Source organism: Salvelinus namaycush, chromosome 5 (assembly GCF_016432855.1).
Source record: "Salvelinus namaycush isolate Seneca chromosome 5, SaNama_1.0, whole genome shotgun sequence".
NCBI classification, from domain to species: domain Eukaryota; kingdom Metazoa; phylum Chordata; class Actinopteri; order Salmoniformes; family Salmonidae; genus Salvelinus; species Salvelinus namaycush.
In genome coordinates, this window is record NC_052311.1 from 71663608 (window position 1) to 71683578 (window position 19971).

General features: G+C 51.4%; 1 pseudogene; it reads left to right on the forward strand.

Annotated features, from left to right (window-relative positions):
• Nucleotides 1-4046: 4046 nt before the first annotated feature.
• The window catches only part of LOC120047337, an 80581-nt pseudogene continuing 64656 nt past the window's right edge, over nt 4047-19971 (forward strand).

Below are 19971 nucleotides of genomic sequence, written 5' to 3' on the forward strand. Positions count from 1 at the left end.
TTGGAGTGTGTAAAGTCTACCTAGTAAAGTTATGCTGTTTGACTACGGTGGAGTGTGTAAAGTCTACCTAGTAAAGTTATGCTGTTTGACTACGGTGGAGTGTGTAAAGTCTACTTAGTAAAGGTATACTGTTTGACTACGTTGGAGTGTGTAAAGTCTACCTAGTAAAGGTATGCTGTTTGATTACGTTGGAGTGTGTAAAGTCTACTTAGTAAAGGTATGCTGTTTGACTACGTTGGAGTGTGTAAAGTCTACCTAGTAAAGTTATGCTGTTTGACTACGGTGGAGTGTGTAAAGTTATGCTGTTTGACTACGTTGGAGTGTGTAAAGTCTACCTAGTAAAGGTATGCTGTTTGACTACGTTGGAGTGTGTAAAGTCTACCTAGTAAAGTTATGCTGTTTGACTACGGTGGAGTGTGTAAAGTTATGCTGTTTGACTACGGTGGAGTGTGTAAAGTCTACTTAGTAAAGGTATGCTGTTTGACTACGTTGGAGTGTGTAAAGGTATACTGTTTGACTACGGTGGAGTGTGTAAAGTCTACCTAGTAAAGGTATGCTGTTTGACTACGTTGGAGTGTGTAAAGTCTACTTAGTAAAGGTATGCTGTTTGACTATGTTGGAGTGTGTAAAGTCTACCTAGTAAAGGTATGCTGTTTGATTACGTTGGAGTGTGTAAAGGTATACTGTTTGACTACGGTGGAGTGTGTAAAGTCTACCTAGTAAAGGTATGCTGTTTGACTACGTTGGAGTGTGTAAAGTCTACCTAGTAAAGGTATGCTGTTTGACTACGTTGGAGTGTGTAAAGTCTACTTAGTAAAGGTATGCTGTTTGACTATGTTGGAGTGTGTAAAGTCTACCTAGTAAAGGTATGCTGTTTGATTACGTTGGAGTGTGTAAAGGTATACTGTTTGACTACGGTGGAGTGTGTAAAGTCTACCTAGTAAAGGTATGCTGTTTGACTACGTTGGAGTGTGTAAAGTCTACCTAGTAAAGGTATGCTGTTTGACTACGTTGGAGTGTGTAAAGTCTACCTAGTAAAGGTATACTGTTTGACTACGGTGGAGTGTGTAAAGTCTACCTAGTAAAGGTATGCTGGTTGACTACGTTGGAGTGTGTAAAGTCTACTTAGTAAAGGTATGCTGTTTGACTATGTTGGAGTGTGTAAAGTCTACCTAGTAAAGGTATGCTGTTTGACTACGGTGGAGTGTGTAAAGTCTACCTAGTAAAGGTATGCTGTTTGACTACGTTGGAGTGTGTAAAGTCTACCTAGTAAAGGTATGCTGTTTGACTACGTTGGAGTGTGTAAAGTCTACTTAGTAAAGGTATGCTGTTTGACTACGTTGGAGCGTGTAAAGTCTACCTAGTAAAGGTATGCTGTTTGACTACGGTGGAGTGTGTAAAGTCTACCTAGTAAAGGTATGCTGTTTGACTACGTTGGAGTGTGTAAAGTCTACCTAGTAAAGGTACCAGAGTCACATTTCCATTACTCAAGTTCATGTATTTTTCCTCATTATTTGATAATAAAATGGGATGAATAAATGTCCTGCAAGAAATCCGTGAAAGTGAGGTATCCATGAATGGATGAAGGGATTGATGAATAGACTGGCTTAGGGTTTAATTAATCAATTTACTTCTTCACACATTTCATAGTTTTCAGTAGCATAGTTCTATCCTGGGTTAGCTTGCTATTTTCATGTTGTTTTTCCCCATCTGACCTTCAGAGCAGTGTTGATCTGATGAATGTGACGGCTGAGAACGTGGACTGTTACGACAGCGGCGTCATCTGCAAGAAATCTCTACTCATCAACATTGGTAGATCTTTCATCGCGTTCGACGACGACAGTGGCAAACCAGTAAGTTCCTGCTCCTGAACCTTACCAGGTAGCTTGCCGCTGGTGGTCCTACCAAGTCACCGCTGGGATGCCTCCCAGTTTCCACTAGCGGCCCGTTACTTGTTTGTTTACTTGCTTTCGATAGGGTTAATGTAGCCTACAGTGTACTAAGAAATGTTTGATGAAAACATTACAGAGAGAGGAACTACCCTTAACCCCTGACCCCTGACCCTTCAGACCCAATGAATATCACATTACTATTGTCACACCTTACCAATTACGGTGCAAATTTCACTTTCTTTAAGACTACCTAATTCATGATCCCTGTCCTCTTCCCTGTCCTCCGTCTTGTCCTCTTCCCTGTCCTCCGTCTTGTCCTCTTCCCTGTCCTCTGTCTTGTCCTCTTCCCTGTCCTCCGTCTTGTCCTCTTCCCTGTCCTCCGTCTTGTCCTCTTCCCTGTCCTCCGTCTTGTCCTCTGTCTTGTCCTCTGTCTTGTCCTCTGTCTTGTCCTCTGTCTTGTCCTCCTCCCTGTCCTCCTCCCTGTCCTCCTCCCTGTCCTCCAGCTTGTCCTCCTCCCTGTCCTCCAGCTTGTCCTCCTCCCTGTCCTCCAGCTTTTCCTCTTCCCTGTCCTCCAGCTTGTCCTCTTCCCTGTCCTCTGTCTTGCCCTCTTCCCTGTCCTCTGTCTTGTCCTATTCCCTGTCCTCTGTCTTGTCCTATTCCCTGTCCTCTGTCTTGTCCTATTCCCTGTCCTCCTTCTTGTCCTCTTCCCTGTCCTCCGTCTTGTCCTCTTCCCTGTCCTCCGTCTTGTCCTCTGTCTTGTCCTCCTGTCTTGTCCTCCTCCTTGTCCTCCTGTCTTGTCCTCCAGCTTGTCCTCTTCCCTGTCCTCTGTCTTGTCCTCTTCCCTGTCCTCTGTCTTGTCCTCTTCCCTGTCCTCTGTCTTGTCCTCTTCCCTGTCCTCTGTCTTGTCCTCTTCCCTGTCCTCTGTCTTGTCCTCTTCCCTGTCCTCTGTCTTGTCCTCTTCCCTGTCCGCTGTCTTGTCCTCTTCCCTGTCCGCTGTCTTGTCCTCTTCCCTGTCCTCTGTCTTGTCCTCTTCCCTGTCCTCTGTCTTGTCCTCTTCCCTGTCCTCTGTCTTGTCCTCTTCCCTGTCCTCTGTCTTGTCCTCTTCCCTGTCCTCTGTCTTGTCCTCTTCCCTGTCCTCTGTCTTGTCCTCTTCCCTGTCCTCTGTCTTGTCCTCTTCCCTGTCCTCTGTCTTGTCCTCTTCCCTGTCCTCCGTCTTGTCCTCTTCCCTGTCCTCTGTCTTGTCCTCTTCCCTGTCCTCCGTCTTGTCCTCTTCCCTGTCCTCCGTCTTGTCCTCTTCCCTGTCCTCCGTCTTGTCCTCTGTCTTGTCCTCTGTCTTGTCCTCTGTCTTGTCCTCTGTCTTGTCCTCCTCCCTGTCCTCCTCCCTGTCCTCCTCCCTGTCCTCCAGCTTGTCCTCCTCCCTGTCCTCCAGCTTGTCCTCCTCCCTGTCCTCCAGCTTTTCCTCTTCCCTGTCCTCCAGCTTGTCCTCTTCCCTGTCCTCTGTCTTGCCCTCTTCCCTGTCCTCTGTCTTGTCCTATTCCCTGTCCTCTGTCTTGTCCTATTCCCTGTCCTCTGTCTTGTCCTATTCCCTGTCCTCCTTCTTGTCCTCTTCCCTGTCCTCCGTCTTGTCCTCTTCCCTGTCCTCCGTCTTGTCCTCTGTCTTGTCCTCCTGTCTTGTCCTCCTCCTTGTCCTCCTGTCTTGTCCTCCAGCTTGTCCTCTTCCCTGTCCTCTGTCTTGTCCTCTTCCCTGTCCTCTGTCTTGTCCTCTTCCCTGTCCTCTGTCTTGTCCTCTTCCCTGTCCTCTGTCTTGTCCTCTTCCCTGTCCTCTGTCTTGTCCTCTTCCCTGTCCTCTGTCTTGTCCTCTTCCCTGTCCGCTGTCTTGTCCTCTTCCCTGTCCGCTGTCTTGTCCTCTTCCCTGTCCTCTGTCTTGTCCTCTTCCCTGTCCTCTGTCTTGTCCTCTTCCCTGTCCTCTGTCTTGTCCTCTTCCCTGTCCTCTGTCCTCTTCCCTGTCCTCTGTCTTGTCCTCTTCCCTGTCCTCTGTCTTGTCCTCTTCCCTGTCCTCTGTCTTGTCCTCTTCCCTGTCCTCTGTCTTGTCCTCTTCCCTGTCCTCTGTCTTGTCCTCTTTCCTGTCCTCAATGAACAATAAACCATAAAGACATGAGGTTAAAAAAAACACAGGGGGGCACTACCCCCGGACCCCCCTGGCTCATCTCAACCTGTTCATCAGTATTGATCTAATTCCTGTCCATTGTCCTGTTTCCTGTCCTCCATCTTGTGTAGAACCCGTCCAGTGTGATCGACTGGAGGCAGGAGGTGTTCATATGGAGCGCTGGGCTCTTCACCGTGGGCCACGTTCCCGAGGAGGACCTGACCGTGCTCTGGGATCGCAAGACCACGGTCCACATCCAGGCTGGACCACGCTGGCAGGTCAGGCACCAAGGGTTGTTAGTGTTTCACAGTCCCTACCTGAGAATAACATGGGCCCTGTCTTCCACAGTCCCTACCCTAGAATAACATGGGCCCTGTCTTCCACAGTCCCGACCCTAGAATAACATGGACCCTGTCTTCCACAGTCCCTACCCTAGAATAACATGGGCCCTGTCTTCCACGGGCCCTGTCTTCCACAGTCCCTACCCTAGAATAACATGGGCCCTGTCTTCCATAGTCCCTACCCTAGAACAACATGGGCCCTGTCTTCCACAGTCCCTACCCTAGAATAACCCTAGAATAACATCTCTCTCAACCCAGTCCTCTGTCTCCTATAGCAGTCTTTCTCAACCCAGTCCTCTGTCTCCTATAGCAGTCTCTCTCAACCCAGTCCTCTGTCTCCTATAGCAGTCTCTCTCAACCCAGTCCTCTGTCTCCTATAGCAGTCTCTCTCAACCCAGTCCTCTGTCTCCTATAGCAGTCTCTCTCAACCCAGTCCTCTGTCTCCTATAGCAGTCTCTCTCAACCCAGTCCTCTGTCTCCTATAGCAGTCTCTCTCAACCCAGTCCTCTGTCTCCTATAGCAGTCTCTCTCAACCCAGTCCTCTGTCTCCTATAGCAGTCTCTCTCAACCCAGTCCTCTGTCTCCTATAGCAGTCTCTCTCAACCCAGTCCTCTGTCTCCTATAGCAGTCTCTCTCAACCCAGTCCTCTGTCTCCTATAGCAGTCTCTCTCAACCCAGTCCTCTGTCTCCTATAGTAGTCTCTCTCAACCCAGTCCTCTGTCTCCTATAGCAGTCTCTCTCAACCCAGGCCTCTGTCTCCTATAGCAGTCTCTCTCAACCCAGTCCTCTGTCTCCTATAGCAGTCTCTCTCAACCCAGTCCTCTGTCTCCTATAGCAGTCTTTCTCAACCCAGTCCTCTGTCTCCTATAGCAGTCTCTCTCAACCCAGTCCTCTGTCTCCTATAGCAGTCTCTCTCAACCCAGTCCTCTGTCTCCTATAGCAGTCTCTCTCAACCCAGTCCTCTGTCTCCTATAGCAGTCTCTCAACCCAGTCCTCTGTCTCCTATAGCAGTCTCTCTCAACCCAGTCCTCTGTCTCCTATAGCAGTCTTTCTCAACACATGCCTCTGGATCCTCCAATCTGTCACACCTTATTCAACAAATCACCAAGCCCTTGATTAACACCATCAGGTTACCAACCCCTTGATTAACACCATCAGGTCACCAACCCCTTGATTAACACCATCAGGTCACCAACCCCTTGATTAACACCATCAGGTTACCAACCCCTTGATTAGCACCATCAGGTTACCAACCCCTTGATTAGCACCATCAGGTTACCAACCCCTTGATTAACACCATCAGGTTACCAACCCCTTGATTAACACCATCAGGTTACCAACCCCTTGATTAGCACCATCAGGTTACCAACCCCTTGATTAACACCATCAGGTTACCAACCCCTTGATTAACACCATCAGGTTACCAACCCCTTGATTAACACCATCAGGTTACCAACCCCTTGATTAACACCATCAGGTTACCAACCCCTTGATTAACACCATCAGGTCACCAACCCCTTGATTAACACCATCAGGTCACCAACCCCTTGATTAACACCATCAGGTTACCAACCCCTTGATTAACACCATCAGGTTACCAACCCCTTGATTAACACCATCAGGTTACCAACCCCTTGATTAACACCATCAGGTTACCAACCCCTTGATTAACACCATCAGGTTACCAACCCCTTGATTAACACCATCAGGTTACCAACCCCTTGATTAACACCATCAGGTTACCAACCCCTTGATTAACACCATCAGGTCACCAACCCCTTGATTAACACCATCAGGTTACCAACCCCTTGATTAACACCATCAGGTCACCAACCCCTTGATTTAGTTAGATCTAGCTGATACACACACACACATACATACATACATACATACATACATACACACATACATACATGCATACATGCATACACACACACACACACACATATATATATATATATACACACATGTTTTGGTCAGTCTTTGTAACACTACTACCTCTCTCTGATGTTATTTTAGTTGACCTTTAACCCCTGAGATGTGACTGTTGTCTCCACTCTAGATTGGTGGAACCATTGTAAGTTACATGGATGGATGCTGCAAGACATGTGAGTAAAGAGAAGGACAACCTGTCCAGCTATAGTTTCTGGGTAGCTTCCTGTATGCCCATATTTAGTGTTTTCCTGCATGCCCATATTAAGTCTCTCCCTGTATGCCCATATTAAGTCTCTCCCTGTATGCCCATGTTTAGTCTCTCCCTGTATGCCCATGTTTAGTCTCTCCCTGTATGCCCATGTTTAGTCTCTCCCTGTATGCCCATGTTTAGTCTCTCCCTGTATGCCCATGTTTAGTCTCTCCCTGTATGCCCATGTTTAGTCTCTCCCTGTATGCCCATGTTTAGTCTCTCCCTGTACGCCCATGTTTAGTCTCTCCCTGTACGCCCATGTTTAGTCTCTCCCTGTATGCCCATGTTTAGTCTCTCCCTGTATGCCCATGTTTAGTCTCTCCCTGTATGCCCATGTTTAGTCTCTCCCTGTATGTCCATGTTTAGTCTCTCCCTGTATGCCCATGTTTAGTCTCTCCCTGTACGCCCATGTTTAGTCTCTCCCTGTACGCCCATGTTTAGTCTCTCCCTGTATGCCCATGTTTAGTCTCTCCCTGTATGCCCATGTTTAGTCTCTCCCTGTATGCCCATGTTTAGTCTCTCCCTGTACGCCCATGTTTAGTCTCTCCCTGTATGCCCATGTTTAGTCTCTCCCTGTATGCCCATGTTTAGTCTCTCCCTGTACGCCCATGTTTAGTCTCTCCCTGTACGCCCATGTTTAGTCTCTCCCTGTATGCCCATGTTTAGTCTCTCCCTGTATGCCCATGTTTAGTCTCTCCCTGTATGCCCATGTTTAGTCTCTCCCTGTATGCCCATGTTTAGTCTCTCCCTGTATGCCCATGTTTAGTCTCTCCCTGTTTGCCCATGTTTAGTCTCTCCCTGTATGCCCATGTTTAGTCTCTCCCTGTATGCCCATGTTTAGTCTCTCCCTGTATGCCCATGTTTAGTCTCTCCCTGTATGCCCATGTTTAGTCTCTCCCTGTATGCCCATGTTTAGTCTCTCCCTGTATGCCCATGTTTAGTCTCTCCCTGTATGCCCATGTTTAGTCTCTCCCTGTATGCCCATGTTTAGTCTCTCCCTGTATGCCCATGTTTAGTCTCTCCCTGTATGCCCATGTTTAGTCTCTCCCTGTATGCCCATGTTTAGTCTCTCCCTGTATGCCCATGTTTAGTCTCTCCCTGTATGCCCATGTTTAGTCTCTCCCTGTATGCCCATGTTTAGTCTCTCCCTGTATGCCCATGTTTAGTCTCTCCCTGTATGCCCATGTTTAGTCTCTCCCTGTATGCCCATGTTTAGTCTCTCCCTGTATGCCCATGTTTAGTCTCTCCCTGTATGCCCATGTTTAGTCTCTCCCTGTATGCCCATGTTTAGTCTCTCCCTGTATGCCCATGTTTAGTCTCTCCCTGTATGCCCATGTTTAGTCTCTCCCTGTATCTCCATGTTTAGTCTCTCCCTGTATCTCCATGTTTAGTCTCTCCCTGTATCTCCATGTTTAGTCTCTCCCTGTATCTCCATGTTTAGTCTCTCCCTGTATCTCCATGTTTAGTCTCTCCCTGTATCTCCATACCTGTATCTCCATGTTTAGTCTCTCCCTGTATCTCCATGTTTAGTCTCTCCCTGTATCTCCATGTTTAGTCTCTCCCTGTATCTCCATGTTTAGTCTCTCCCTGTATCTCCATGTTTAGTCTCTCCCTGTATCTCCATGTTTAGTCTCTCCCTGTATGCCCATGTTTAGTCTCTCCCTGTATGCCCATGTTTAGTCTCTCCCTGTATGCCCATGTTTAGTCTCTCCCTGTATGCCCATGTTTAGTCTCTCCCTGTATGCCCATGTTTAGTCTCTCCCTGTATGCCCATGTTTAGTCTCTCCCTGTATCTCCATGTTTAGTCTCTCCCTGTATGCCCATGTTTAGTCTCTCCCTGTATCTCCATGTTTAGTCTCTCCCTGTATCTCCATGTTTAGTCTTAGTTTAGTGTGTTGATGTGTCCTTTCTCCAGTGTGTTGATGTGTCTCATTTCTCCAGTGTGTTGGTGTGACTCCTCTCTCCAGTGTGTTGATGTGACTCCTCTCTCCAGTGTGTTGATGTGTCTCATTTCTCCAGTGTGTTGGTGTGTCTCATTTCTCCAGTGTGTTGATGTGTCTCCTCTCTCCAGTGTGTTGATGTGTCTCCTCTCTCCAGTGTGTTGATGTGTGTCCTTTCTCCAGTGTGTTGATATGTCCTCTCTCTAAAGTGTGTTGATGTGTCTCCTCTCTCCAGTGTGTTGATGTGTCTCCTCTCTCCAGTGTGTTGATGTGTGTCCTCTCTCCAGTGTGTTGATGTGTGTCCTTTCTCCAGTGTGTTGATGTGTTTCCTTTCTCCAGTGTGTTGATGTGTGTCCTTTCTCCAGTGTGTTGATATGTCCTCTCTCTAAAGTGTGTTGATGTGTCTCCTTTCTCCAGTGTGTTGATGTGTCTCCTCTCTCCAGTGTGTTGATGTGTGTCCTCTCTCCAGTGTGTTGATGTGTGTCCTTTCTCCAGTGTGTTGATGTGTTTCCTTTCTCCAGTGTGTTGATGTGTTTCCTTTCTCCAGTGTGTTGATGTGTCTGGCTCCTTTCTCCAGTGTGTTGATGTGTCTGGCTCCTTTCTCCAGTGTGTTGATGTGTCTGGCTCCTTTCTCCAGTGTGTTGATGTGTCTGGCTCCTTTCTCCAGTGTGTTGATGTGTCTGGCTCCTTTCTCCAGTGTGTTGATGTGTCTGGCTCCTTTCTCCAGTGTGTTGATGTGTCTGGCTCCTTTCTCCAGTGTGTTGATGTGTCTGGCTCCTTTCTCCAGTGTGTTGATGTGTCTGGCTCCTTTCTCCAGTGTGTTGATGTGTCTGGCTCCTTTCTCCAGTGTGTTGATGTGTCTGGCTCCTTTCTCCAGTGTGTTGATGTGTCTGGCTCCTTTCTCCAGTGTGTTGATGTGTCTGGCTCCTTTCTCCAGTGTGTTGGTGTCTGGCTCCTTTCTCCAGTGTGTTGATGTCTGGCTCCTTTCTCCAGTGTGTTGATGTCTGGCTCCTTTCTCCAGTGTGTTGATGTGTCTGGCTCCTTTCTCCAGTGTGTTGATGTGTCTGGCTCCTTTCTCCAGTGTGTTGATGTGTCTCCTCTCTCCAGTGTGTTGATGTGTGTCCTTTCTCCAATGTGTTGATGTGTTTCCTTTCTCCAGTGTGTTGATGTGTTTCCTTTCTCCAGTGTGTTGATGTGTCTCCTTTCTCCAGTGTGTTGATGTGTCTCCTTTCTCCAGTGTGTTGATGTGTCTCCTTTCTCCAGTGTGTTGATGTGTCTCCTTTCTCCAGTGTGTTGATGTGTCTCCTTTCTCCAGTGTGTTGATGTGTCTCCTTTCTCCAGTGTGTTGATGTGTCTCCTTTCTCCAGTGTGTTGATGTCTCCTTTCTCCAGTGTGTTGATGTCTCCTTTCTCCAGTGTGTTGATGTGTCTGGCTCCTTTCTCCAGTGTGTTGATGTGTCTTTCTCCTTTCTCCAGTGTGTTGATGTGGCTCCTTTCTCCAGTGTGTTGATGTGTCTCCTTTCTCCAGTGTGTTGATGTGTCTTTCTCCTTTCTCCAGTGTGTTGATGTGTCTCCTTTCTCCAGTGTGTTGATATGTCTCCTTTCTCCAGTGTGTTGATGTGTCCTTTCTCCAGTGTGTCTGGCTCCTTTCTCCAGTGTGTTGATGTGTCTGGCTCCTTTCTCCAGTGTGTTGATATGTCTCCTCTCTCCAGTGTGTTGATGTGTCTCCTTTCTCCAGTGTGTTGATGTGTCCTTTCTCCAGTGTGTTGATGTGTGTCCTTTCTCCAGTGTGTTGATGTGTCTCCTTTCTCCAGTGTGTTGATGTGTCTGGCTCCTTTCTCCAGTGTGTTGATGTGTCTGGCTCCTTTCTCCAGTGTGTTGATATGTCTCCTCTCTCCAGTGTGTTGATGTGTCCTTTCTCCAGTGTGTTGATGTGTGTGTCCTTTCTCCAGTGTGTTTATGTGTGTGTCCTTTCTCCAGTGTGTTGATGTGTGTGTCCTTTCTCCAGTGTGTTGATGTGTGTGTCCTTTCTCCAGTGTGTTGATGTGTGTGTCCTTTCTCCAGTGTGTTGATGTGTGTGTCCTTTCTCCAGTGTGTTGATGTGTGTCCTTTCTCCAGTGTGTTGATGTGTTTCCTTTCTCCAGTGTGTTGATGTGTTTCCTTTCTCCAGTGTGTTGATGTGTCTCCTTTCTCCAGTGTGTTGATGTGTCTCCTTTCTCCAGTGTGTTGATGTGTCTCCTTTCTCCAGTGTGTTGATGTGTCTCCTTTCTCCAGTGTGTTGATGTGTCTCCTTTCTCCAGTGTGTTGATGTGTCTCCTTTCTCCAGTGTGTTGATGTGTCTGGCTCCTTTCTCCAGTGTGTTGATGTGTCTGGCTCCTTTCTCCAGTGTGTTGATGTGTCTGGCTCCTTTCTCCAGTGTGTTGATGTGTCTGGCTCCTTTCTCCAGTGTGTTGATGTGTCTGGCTCCTTTCTCCAGTGTGTTGATGTGTCTGGCTCCTTTCTCCAGTGTGTTGATGTGTCTGGCTCCTTTCTCCAGTGTGTTGATGTGTCTGGCTCCTTTCTCCAGTGTGTTGATGTGTCTGGCTCCTTTCTCCAGTGTGTTGTCTGGCTCCTTTCTCCAGTGTGTTGTCTGGCTCCTTTCTCCAGTGTGTTGATGTGGCTCCTTTCTCCAGTGTGTTGATGTGGCTCCTTTCTCCAGTGTGTTGATGTGGCTCCTTTCTCCAGTGTGTTGATGTGGCTCCTTTCTCCAGTGTGTTGATGTGTCTGGCTCCTTTCTCCAGTGTGTTGATGTGTCTGGCTCCTTTCTCCAGTGTGTTGATGTGTCTGGCTCCTTTCTCCAGTGTGTTGATGTGTCTGGCTCCTTTCTCCAGTGTGTTGATGTGTCTGGCTCCTTTCTCCAGTGTGTTGATGTGTCTGGCTCCTTTCTCCAGTGTGTTGATGTGTCTGGCTCCTTTCTCCAGTGTGTTGATGTGTCTGGCTCCTTTCTCCAGTGTGTTGATGTGTCTGGCTCCTTTCTCCAGTGTGTTGATGTGTCTGGCTCCTTTCTCCAGTGTGTTGATGTGTCTGGCTCCTTTCTCCAGTGTGTTGATGTGTCTGGCTCCTTTCTCCAGTGTGTTGATGTGTCTGGCTCCTTTCTCCAGTGTGTTGATGTGTCTGGCTCCTTTCTCCAGTGTGTTGATGTGTCTGGCTCCTTTCTCCAGTGTGTTGATGTGTCTGGCTCCTTTCTCCAGTGTGTTGATGTGTCTGGCTCCTTTCTCCAGTGTGTTGATGTGTCTGGCTCCTTTCTCCAGTGTGTTGATGTGTCTGGCTCCTTTCTCCAGTGTGTTGATGTGTCTGGCTCCTTTCTCCAGTGTGTTGATGTGTCTGGCTCCTTTCTCCAGTGTGTTGATGTGTCTGGCTCCTTTCTCCAGTGTGTTGATGTGTCTGGCTCCTTTCTCCAGTGTGTTGATGTGTCTGGCTCCTTTCTCCAGTGTGTTGATGTGTCTGGCTCCTTTCTCCAGTGTGTTGATGTGTCTGGCTCCTTTCTCCAGTGTGTTGATGTCTGGCTCCTTCTCCAGTGTGTTGGCTCCTTTCTCCAGTGTGTTGTCTGGCTCCTTTCTCCAGTGTGTTGTCTGGCTCCTTTCTCCAGTGTGTTGATGTGGCTCCTTTCTCCAGTGTGTTGATGTGGCTCCTTTCTCCAGTGTGTTGATGTGGCTCCTTTCTCCAGTGTGTTGATGTGGCTCCTTTCTCCAGTGTGTTGATGTGTCTGGCTCCTTTCTCCAGTGTGTTGATGTGTCTGGCTCCTTTCTCCAGTGTGTTGATGTGTCTGGCTCCTTTCTCCAGTGTGTTGATGTGTCTGGCTCCTTTCTCCAGTGTGTTGATGTGTCTGGCTCCTTTCTCCAGTGTGTTGATGTGTCTGGCTCCTTTCTCCAGTGTGTTGATGTGTCTGGCTCCTTTCTCCAGTGTGTTGATGTGTCTGGCTCCTTTCTCCAGTGTGTTGATGTGTCTGGCTCCTTTCTCCAGTGTGTTGATGTGTCTGGCTCCTTTCTCCAGTGTGTTGATGTGTCTGGCTCCTTTCTCCAGTGTGTTGATGTGTCTGGCTCCTTTCTCCAGTGTGTTGATGTGTCTGGCTCCTTTCTCCAGTGTGTTGATGTGTCTGGCTCCTTTCTCCAGTGTGTTGATGTGTCTGGCTCCTTTCTCCAGTGTGTTGATGTGTCTGGCTCCTTTCTCCAGTGTGTTGATGTGTCTGGCTCCTTTCTCCAGTGTGTTGATGTGTCTGGCTCCTTTCTCCAGTGTGTTGATGTGTCTGGCTCCTTTCTCCAGTGTGTTGATGTGTCTGGCTCCTTTCTCCAGTGTGTTGATGTGTCTGGCTCCTTTCTCCAGTGTGTTGATGTGTCTGGCTCCTTTCTCCAGTGTGTTGATGTGTCTGGCTCCTTTCTCCAGTGTGTTGATGTGTCTGGCTCCTTTCTCCAGTGTGTTGATGTGTCTGGCTCCTTTCTCCAGTGTGTTGATGTGTCTGGCTCCTTTCTCCAGTGTGTTGATGTGTCTGGCTCCTTTCTCCAGTGTGTTGATGTGTCTGGCTCCTTTCTCCAGTGTGTTGATGTGTCTGGCTCCTTTCTCCAGTGTGTTGATGTGTCTGGCTCCTTTCTCCAGTGTGTTGATGTGTCTGGCTCCTTTCTCCAGTGTGTTGATGTGTCTGGCTCCTTTCTCCAGTGTGTTGATGTGTCTGGCTCCTTTCTCCAGTGTGTTGATGTGTCTGGCTCCTTTCTCCAGTGTGTTGATGTGTCTGGCTCCTTTCTCCAGTGTGTTGATGTGTCTGGCTCCTTTCTCCAGTGTGTTGATGTGTCTGGCTCCTTTCTCCAGTGTGTTGATGTGTCTGGCTCCTTTCTCCAGTGTGTTGATGTGTCTGGCTCCTTTCTCCAGTGTGTCCCATTTCTCCTCTCTCCAGTGTGTTGATGTGTCTCCTTTCTCGTTCAGCAGGCTGTAGAGAGTTCCATAGATGACCTCAGCTGTTCTGACCTTTTTAGGGTCAATTTATATGACACAAAAGGAACATAGTTGTGGAACACAGATGTGGATTGGACATATACAGTACATGCATAAAGACTCCAATCAGACATGTCCTGTTAGTTCAATGTCAATACGCTTTTATATTGTTAGACTTTATTTGAGACTTTCCATATCTCAAATCAAATCAAATCTAAATCAAATCAAATTTATTTATAAAGCCCTTCGTACATCAGCTGATATCTCAAAGTGCTGTACAGAAACCCAGCCTAAAACCCCAAACAGCAAGCAATGCAGGTGTAGAAGCACGGTGGCTAGGAAAAACTCTCTAGAAATCTCCCTAGATATCGTAATGTACTGGAACCCACTAATCCATGCACTAGTCACTATCTATTTAACACTCACAGTGATGTTATACAATGACCTAAGGCGACGTTAAAAGCATTGTTTTGTGATTTCAACATAACAATTAAAATAATAATTCCGTGTCTTCAACAGGCCATGATTGTGGGAATGGGAATGACATATACTTGGAGAAATGAATGTGTGTGTGACGTGGCCTGATAAAGAAGACTTAATAGCCAAAGCTCTATATAATAGATTTATGGAGCGTAGACCACAGCCAAGGGAAGATCATTTCAGATCTGTACGTTAGCTTATAAATGACCATGGTGGTGGGGAGGGGGAGGGGATTGAAGAGGTCTGCGTCCCAAATGGTCCACTATTCCCTATATAGTGACATTCCTTTTCACCAGGGCCTACAATAGGGTGCCATTTGGGACTCAGGCCTGGTGATAAAGGGAGCCACTAATTCTTCCGTTTGATGTAATCATAGTGTCGGTGTGGGCCAGACAAGGCGCTGGGTAGATTTATCCCCTGCTCTGCTAGTTCCTGACACCAGGATCTGATACGACTAGCTCTAAAATGGAGAATCTGTCATTGAGATCATGCAAATGTATGTAGCTAACAGCTTATATCATAGTAATTACTCTCTCTGTCTCTCTGTCTCTCTCTCTGGTAGAGCAGGGTATCCATGTTGTAGAGCAGGGTATCTGTGTTGCAGAGCAGGGTATCTATGTTGTAGAGCAGAGCAGGGTATCTGTGTTGCAGAGCAGGGTATCTGTGTTGCAGAGCAGGGTATCTGTGTTGCAGAGCAGGGTATCTGTGTTGCAGAGCAGGGTATCTGTGTTGCAGAGCAGGGTATCTGTGTTGCAGAGCAGAGCAGGGTATCTGTGTTGCAGAGCAGAGCAGGGTATCTGTGTTGCAGAGCAGGGTATCTGTGTTGCAGAGCAGGGTATCTATGTTGCAGAGTAGAGCAGGGTATCTATGTTGCAGAGTAGAGCAGGGTATCTATGTTGCAGAGTAGAGCAGGGTATCTATGTTGCAGAGCAGGGTATCTATGTTGCAGAGTAGAGCAGGGTATCTATGTTGCAGAGTAGAGCAGGGTATCTATGTTGCAGAGCAGGGTATCTGTGTTGCAGAGCAGAGCAGGGTATCTGTGTTGCAGAGCAGGGTATCTGTGTTGCAGAGCAGGGTATCTGTGTTGCAGAGCAGGGTATCTGTGTTGTAGAGCAGAGCAGGGTATCTGTGTTGCAGAGCAGGGTATCTATGTTGTAGAGCAGAGCAGGGTATCCGTGTTGTAGAGCAGAGCAGGGTATCTGTGTTGCAGAGCAGAGCAGGGTATCCATGTTGCAGAGCAGAGCAGGGTATCCGGGTTGCAGAGCAGAGCAGGGTATCCGGGTTGCAGAGCAGGGTATCCGGGTTGCAGAGCAGGGTTTCTGGGTTGCAGAGCAGGGTTTCTGGGTTGCAGAGCAGGGTATCTGGGTTGCACAGCAGGGTATCTGGGTTGCACAGCAGGGTATCTGGGTTGCACAGCAGGGTATCTGGGTTGCAGGGTATCTGGGTTGCAGGGTATCTGGGTTGCAGGGTATCTGGGTTGCAGGGTATCTGGGTTGCAGGGTATCTGGGTTGCAGGGTATCTGGGTTGCAGAGCGGGGTATCTGGGTTGCAGAGCGGGGTATCTGGGTTGCAGAGCGGGGTATCTGGGTTGCAGAGCGGGGTATCTGGGTTGCAGAGCGGGGTATCTGGGTTGCAGAGCGGGGTATCTGGGTTGCAGAGCGGGGTTTCTGGGTTGCAGAGCAGAGCGGGGTTTCTGGGTTGCAGAGCAGAGCGGGGTTTCTGGGCGGCAGGGCAGAGCGGGGTTTCTGGGCGGCAGGGCAGAGCGGGGTTTCTGGGCGGCAGGGCAGAGCGGGGTATCTGGGCGGCAGGGCAGAGCGGGGTTTCTGGGCGGCAGAGCAGAGCATCTGAGCAGAGCGGGGTATCTGGGCGGCAGAGCAGAGCGGGGTATCTGGGCGGCAGAGCGGGGTATCTGGGTGGCAGAGCAGAGCGGGGTATCTGAGCAGAGCGGGGTATCTGGGTGGCAGAGCAGAGCGGGGTATCTGGGTGGCAGAGCAGAGCGGGGTATCAGAGCAGAGCGGGGTATCAGAGCAGAGCGGGGTATCAGAGCAGAGCGGGGTATCTGGGCGGCAGAGCGGGGTATCTGGGCGGCAGAGCGGGGTATCTGAGCAGAGCGGGGTATCTGGGTGGCAGAGCAGAGCGGGGTATCTGGGTGGCAGAGCAGAGCGGGGTATCTGGGCGGCAGAGCGGGGTATCTGGGCGGCAGAGCGGGGTATCTGGGCGGCAGAGCGGGGTATCTGGGCGGCAGAGCGGGGTATCTGGGCGGCAGAGCGGGGTATCTGGGCGGCAGAGCGGGGTATCTGGGCGGCAGAGCGGGGTATCTGGGCGGCAGAGCGGGGTATCTGAGCAGAGCGGGGTATCTGAGCAGAGCGGGGTATCTGAGCAGAGCGGGGTATCTGGGCGGCAGAGCAGAGCGGGGTATCTGGGCGGCAGAGCAGAGCGGGGTATCTGGGCGGCAGAGCGGGGTATCTGAGCGGCAGAGCGGGGTATCTGGGCGGCAGAGCGGGGTATCTGGGCGGCAGAGCGGGGTATCTGGGCGGCAGAGCGGGGTATCTGAGCAGAGCGGGGTATCTGGGCGGCAGAGCGGGGTATCTGGGCGGCAGAGCGGGGTATCTGAGCAGAGCGGGGTATCTGGGCGGCAGAGCGGGGTATCTGGGCGGCAGAGCGGGGTATCTGGGCGGCAGAGCGGGGTATCTGGGCGGCAGAGCGGGGTATCTGGGCGGCAGAGCGGGGTATCTGGGCGGCAGAGCAGAGCGGGGTATCTGGGTGGCAGAGCAGAGCGGGGTATCAGAGCAGAGCGGGGTATCTGGGCGGCAGAGCGGGGTATCTGGGCGGCAGAGCGGGGTATCTGGGCGGCAGAGCGGGGTATCTGAGCAGAGCGGGGTATCTGGGCGGCAGAGCGGGGTATCTGGGCGGCAGAGCGGGGTATCTGGGCGGCAGAGCAGAGCGGGGTATCTGGGCGGCAGAGCAGAGCGGGGTATCTGGGCGGCAGAGCGGGGTATCTGAGCAGAGCGGGGTATCTGAGCAGAGCGGGGTATCTGGGCGGCAGAGCGGGGTATCTGAGCAGAGCGGGGTATCTGGGCGGCAGAGCGGGGTATCTGGGTGGCAGAGCAGAGCGGGGTATCTGAGCAGAGCGGGGTATCTGGGCGGCAGAGCGTGGTATCTGGGCGGCAGAGCGGGGTATCTGGGCGGCAGAGCGGGGTATCTGAGCAGAGCGGGGTATCTGGGTGGCAGAGCGGGGTGGCTGAGCAGAGCGGGGTATCTGGGTGGCAGAGCGGGGTGGCTGAGCAGAGCGGGGTATCTGGGTGGCTGAGCAGAGCGGGGTATCTGGGTGGCAGAGCGGGGTATCTGGGTGGCAGAGCGGGGTGGCAGAGCAGAGCGGGGTATCTGGGTGACAGAGCAGAGCGGGGTTTCTGAGCAGAGCGGGGTATCTGGGTGGCAGAGCAGAGCGGGGTATCTGAGCAGAGCGGGGTATCTGGGTGGCAGAGCGGGGTATCTGAGCAGAGCGGGGTATCTGGGTGGCAGAGCAGAGCGGGGTATCTGAGCAGAGCGGGGTATCTGGGTGGCAGAGCAAAGCAGAGCGGGGTATCTGGGTGGCAGAGCAGAGCGGGGTATCTGAGCAGAGCGGGGTATCTGAGCAGAGCGGGGTATCTGGGTGGCAGAGCAGAGCGGGGTATCTGGGTGGCAGAGCGGGGTATCTGAGCAGAGCGGGGTATCTGGGTGGCAGAGCAGAGCGGGGTATCTGAGCAGAGCGGGGTATCTGGGTGGCAGAGCAGAGCGGGGTATCTGAGCAGAGCGGGGTATCTGGGTGGCAGAGCAGAGCGGGGTATCTGGGTGGCAGAGCAGAGCGGGGTATCTGTGTGGCAGAGCAGAGCGGGGTATCTGAGCAGAGCGGGGTATCTGTGTGGCAGAGCAGAGCGGGGTATCTGAGCAGAGCGGGGTATCTGTGTGGCAGAGCAGAGCGGGGTATCTGAGCAGAGCGGGGTATCTGTGTGGCAGAGCAGAGCGGGGTATCTGAGCAGAGCGGGGTATCTGAGCGGGGTATCTGAGCAGAGCATCTGAGCAGAGCGGGGTATCTGAGCAGAGCGGGGTATCTGAGCAGAGCGGGGTATCTGAGCAGAGCGGGGTATCTGAGCAGAGCGGGGTATCTGAGCAGAGCGGGGTATCTGAGCAGAGCGGGGTATCTGAGCAGAGCGGGGTATCTGAGCAGAGCGGGGTATCTGAGCAGAGCGGGGTATCTGAGCAGAGCGGGGTATCTGAGCAGAGCGGGGTATCTGAGCAGAGCGGGGTATCTGAGCAGAGCGGGGTATCTGTGTGGCTGAGCAGAGCGGGGTATCTGTGTGGCAGAGCAGAGCGGAGTATCTGAGCAGAGCGGGGTATCTGTGTGGCAGAGCAGAGCGGGGTATCTGAGCAGAGCGGGGTATCTGTGTGGCAGAGCAGAGCGGGGTATCTGAGCAGAGCGGGGTATCTGAGCAGAGCGGGGTATCTGTGTGGCAGAGCAGAGCGGAGTATCTGAGCAGAGCGGGGTATCTGTGTGGCAGAGCAGAGCGGGGTATCTGAGCAGAGCGGGGTATCTGTGTGGCAGAGCAGAGCGGGGTATCTGAGCAGAGCGGGGTATCTGAGCAGAGCGGGGTATCTGAGCAGAGCGGGGTATCTGTGTGGCAGAGCAGAGCGGGGTATCTGTGTGGCAGAGCAGAGCGGGGTATCTGTGTTGCAGAGCAGAGCGGGGTATCTGTGTGGCAGAGCAGAGCGGGGTATCTGAGCAGAGCGGGGTATCTGTGTGGCAGAGCAGAGCGGGGTATCTGTGTGGCAGAGCAGAGCGGGGTATCTGAGCAGAGCGGGGTATCTGTGTAGTAGAGCAGAGCGGGGTATCTGAGCAGAGCGGGGTATCTGAGCAGAGCGGGGTATCTGAGCAGAGCGGGGTATCTGTGTGGCAGAGCAGAGCGGGGTATCTGAGGAGAGCGGGGTATCTGTGTGGCAGAGCAGAGCGGGGTATCTGTGTGGCAGAGCAGAGCGGGGTATCTGAGCAGAGCGGGGTATCTGTGTGGCAGAGCAGAGCAGGGTATCTGAGCAGAGCGGGGTATCTGAGCAGAGCGGGGTATCTGTGTGGCAGAGCAGAGCGGGGTATCTGTGTGGCAGAGCAGAGCGGGGTATCTGAGCAGAGCGGGGTATCTGAGCAGAGCGGGGTATCTGAGCAGAGCGGGGTATCTGAGCAGAGCGGGGTATCTGAGCAGAGCGGGGTATCTGAGCAGAGCGGGGTATCTGTGTGGCAGAGCAGAGCGGGGTATCTGTGTGGCAGAGCGGGGTATCTGAGCAGAGCGGGGTATCTGTGTGGCAGAGCAGAGCGGGGTATCTGTGTGGCAGAGCGGGGTATCTGAGCAGAGCGGGGTATCTGTGTGGCAGAGCAGAGCGGGGTATCTGAGCAGAGCGGGGTATCTGTGTGGCAGAGCAGAGCGGGGTATCTGAGCAGAGCGGGGTATCTGTGTGGCAGAGCAGAGCGGGGTATCTGGGTGGCAGAGCAGAGCGGGGTATCTGGGTGGCAGAGCAGAGCGGGGTATCTGGGTGGCAGAGCGGGGTATCTGGGTGGCAGAGCAGAGCGGGGTATCTGAGCAGAGCGGGGTATCTGTGTTGCAGAGCAGAGCGGGGTATCTGTGTTGCAGAGCAGAGCGGGGTATCTGTGTTGCAGAGCGGGGTATCTGTGTTGCAGAGCAGAGCGGGGTATCTGTGTTGCAGAGCGGGGTATCTGTGTTGCAGAGCGGGGTATCTGTGTTGCAGAGCAGAACGGGGTATCTGTGTTGCAGAGCAGAGCGGGGTATCTGAGCAGAGCGGGGTATCTGTGTTGCAGAGCGGGGTATCTGTGTTGCAGAGCGGGGTATCTGTGTTGCAGAGCGGGGTATCTGTGTTGCAGAGCGGGGTATCTGTGTTGCAGAGCAGAGCGGGGTATCTGTGTTGCAGAGCAGAGCGGGGTATCTGTGTTGCAGAGCAGAGCGGGGTATCTGTGTTGCAGAGCAGAGCGGGGTATCTGT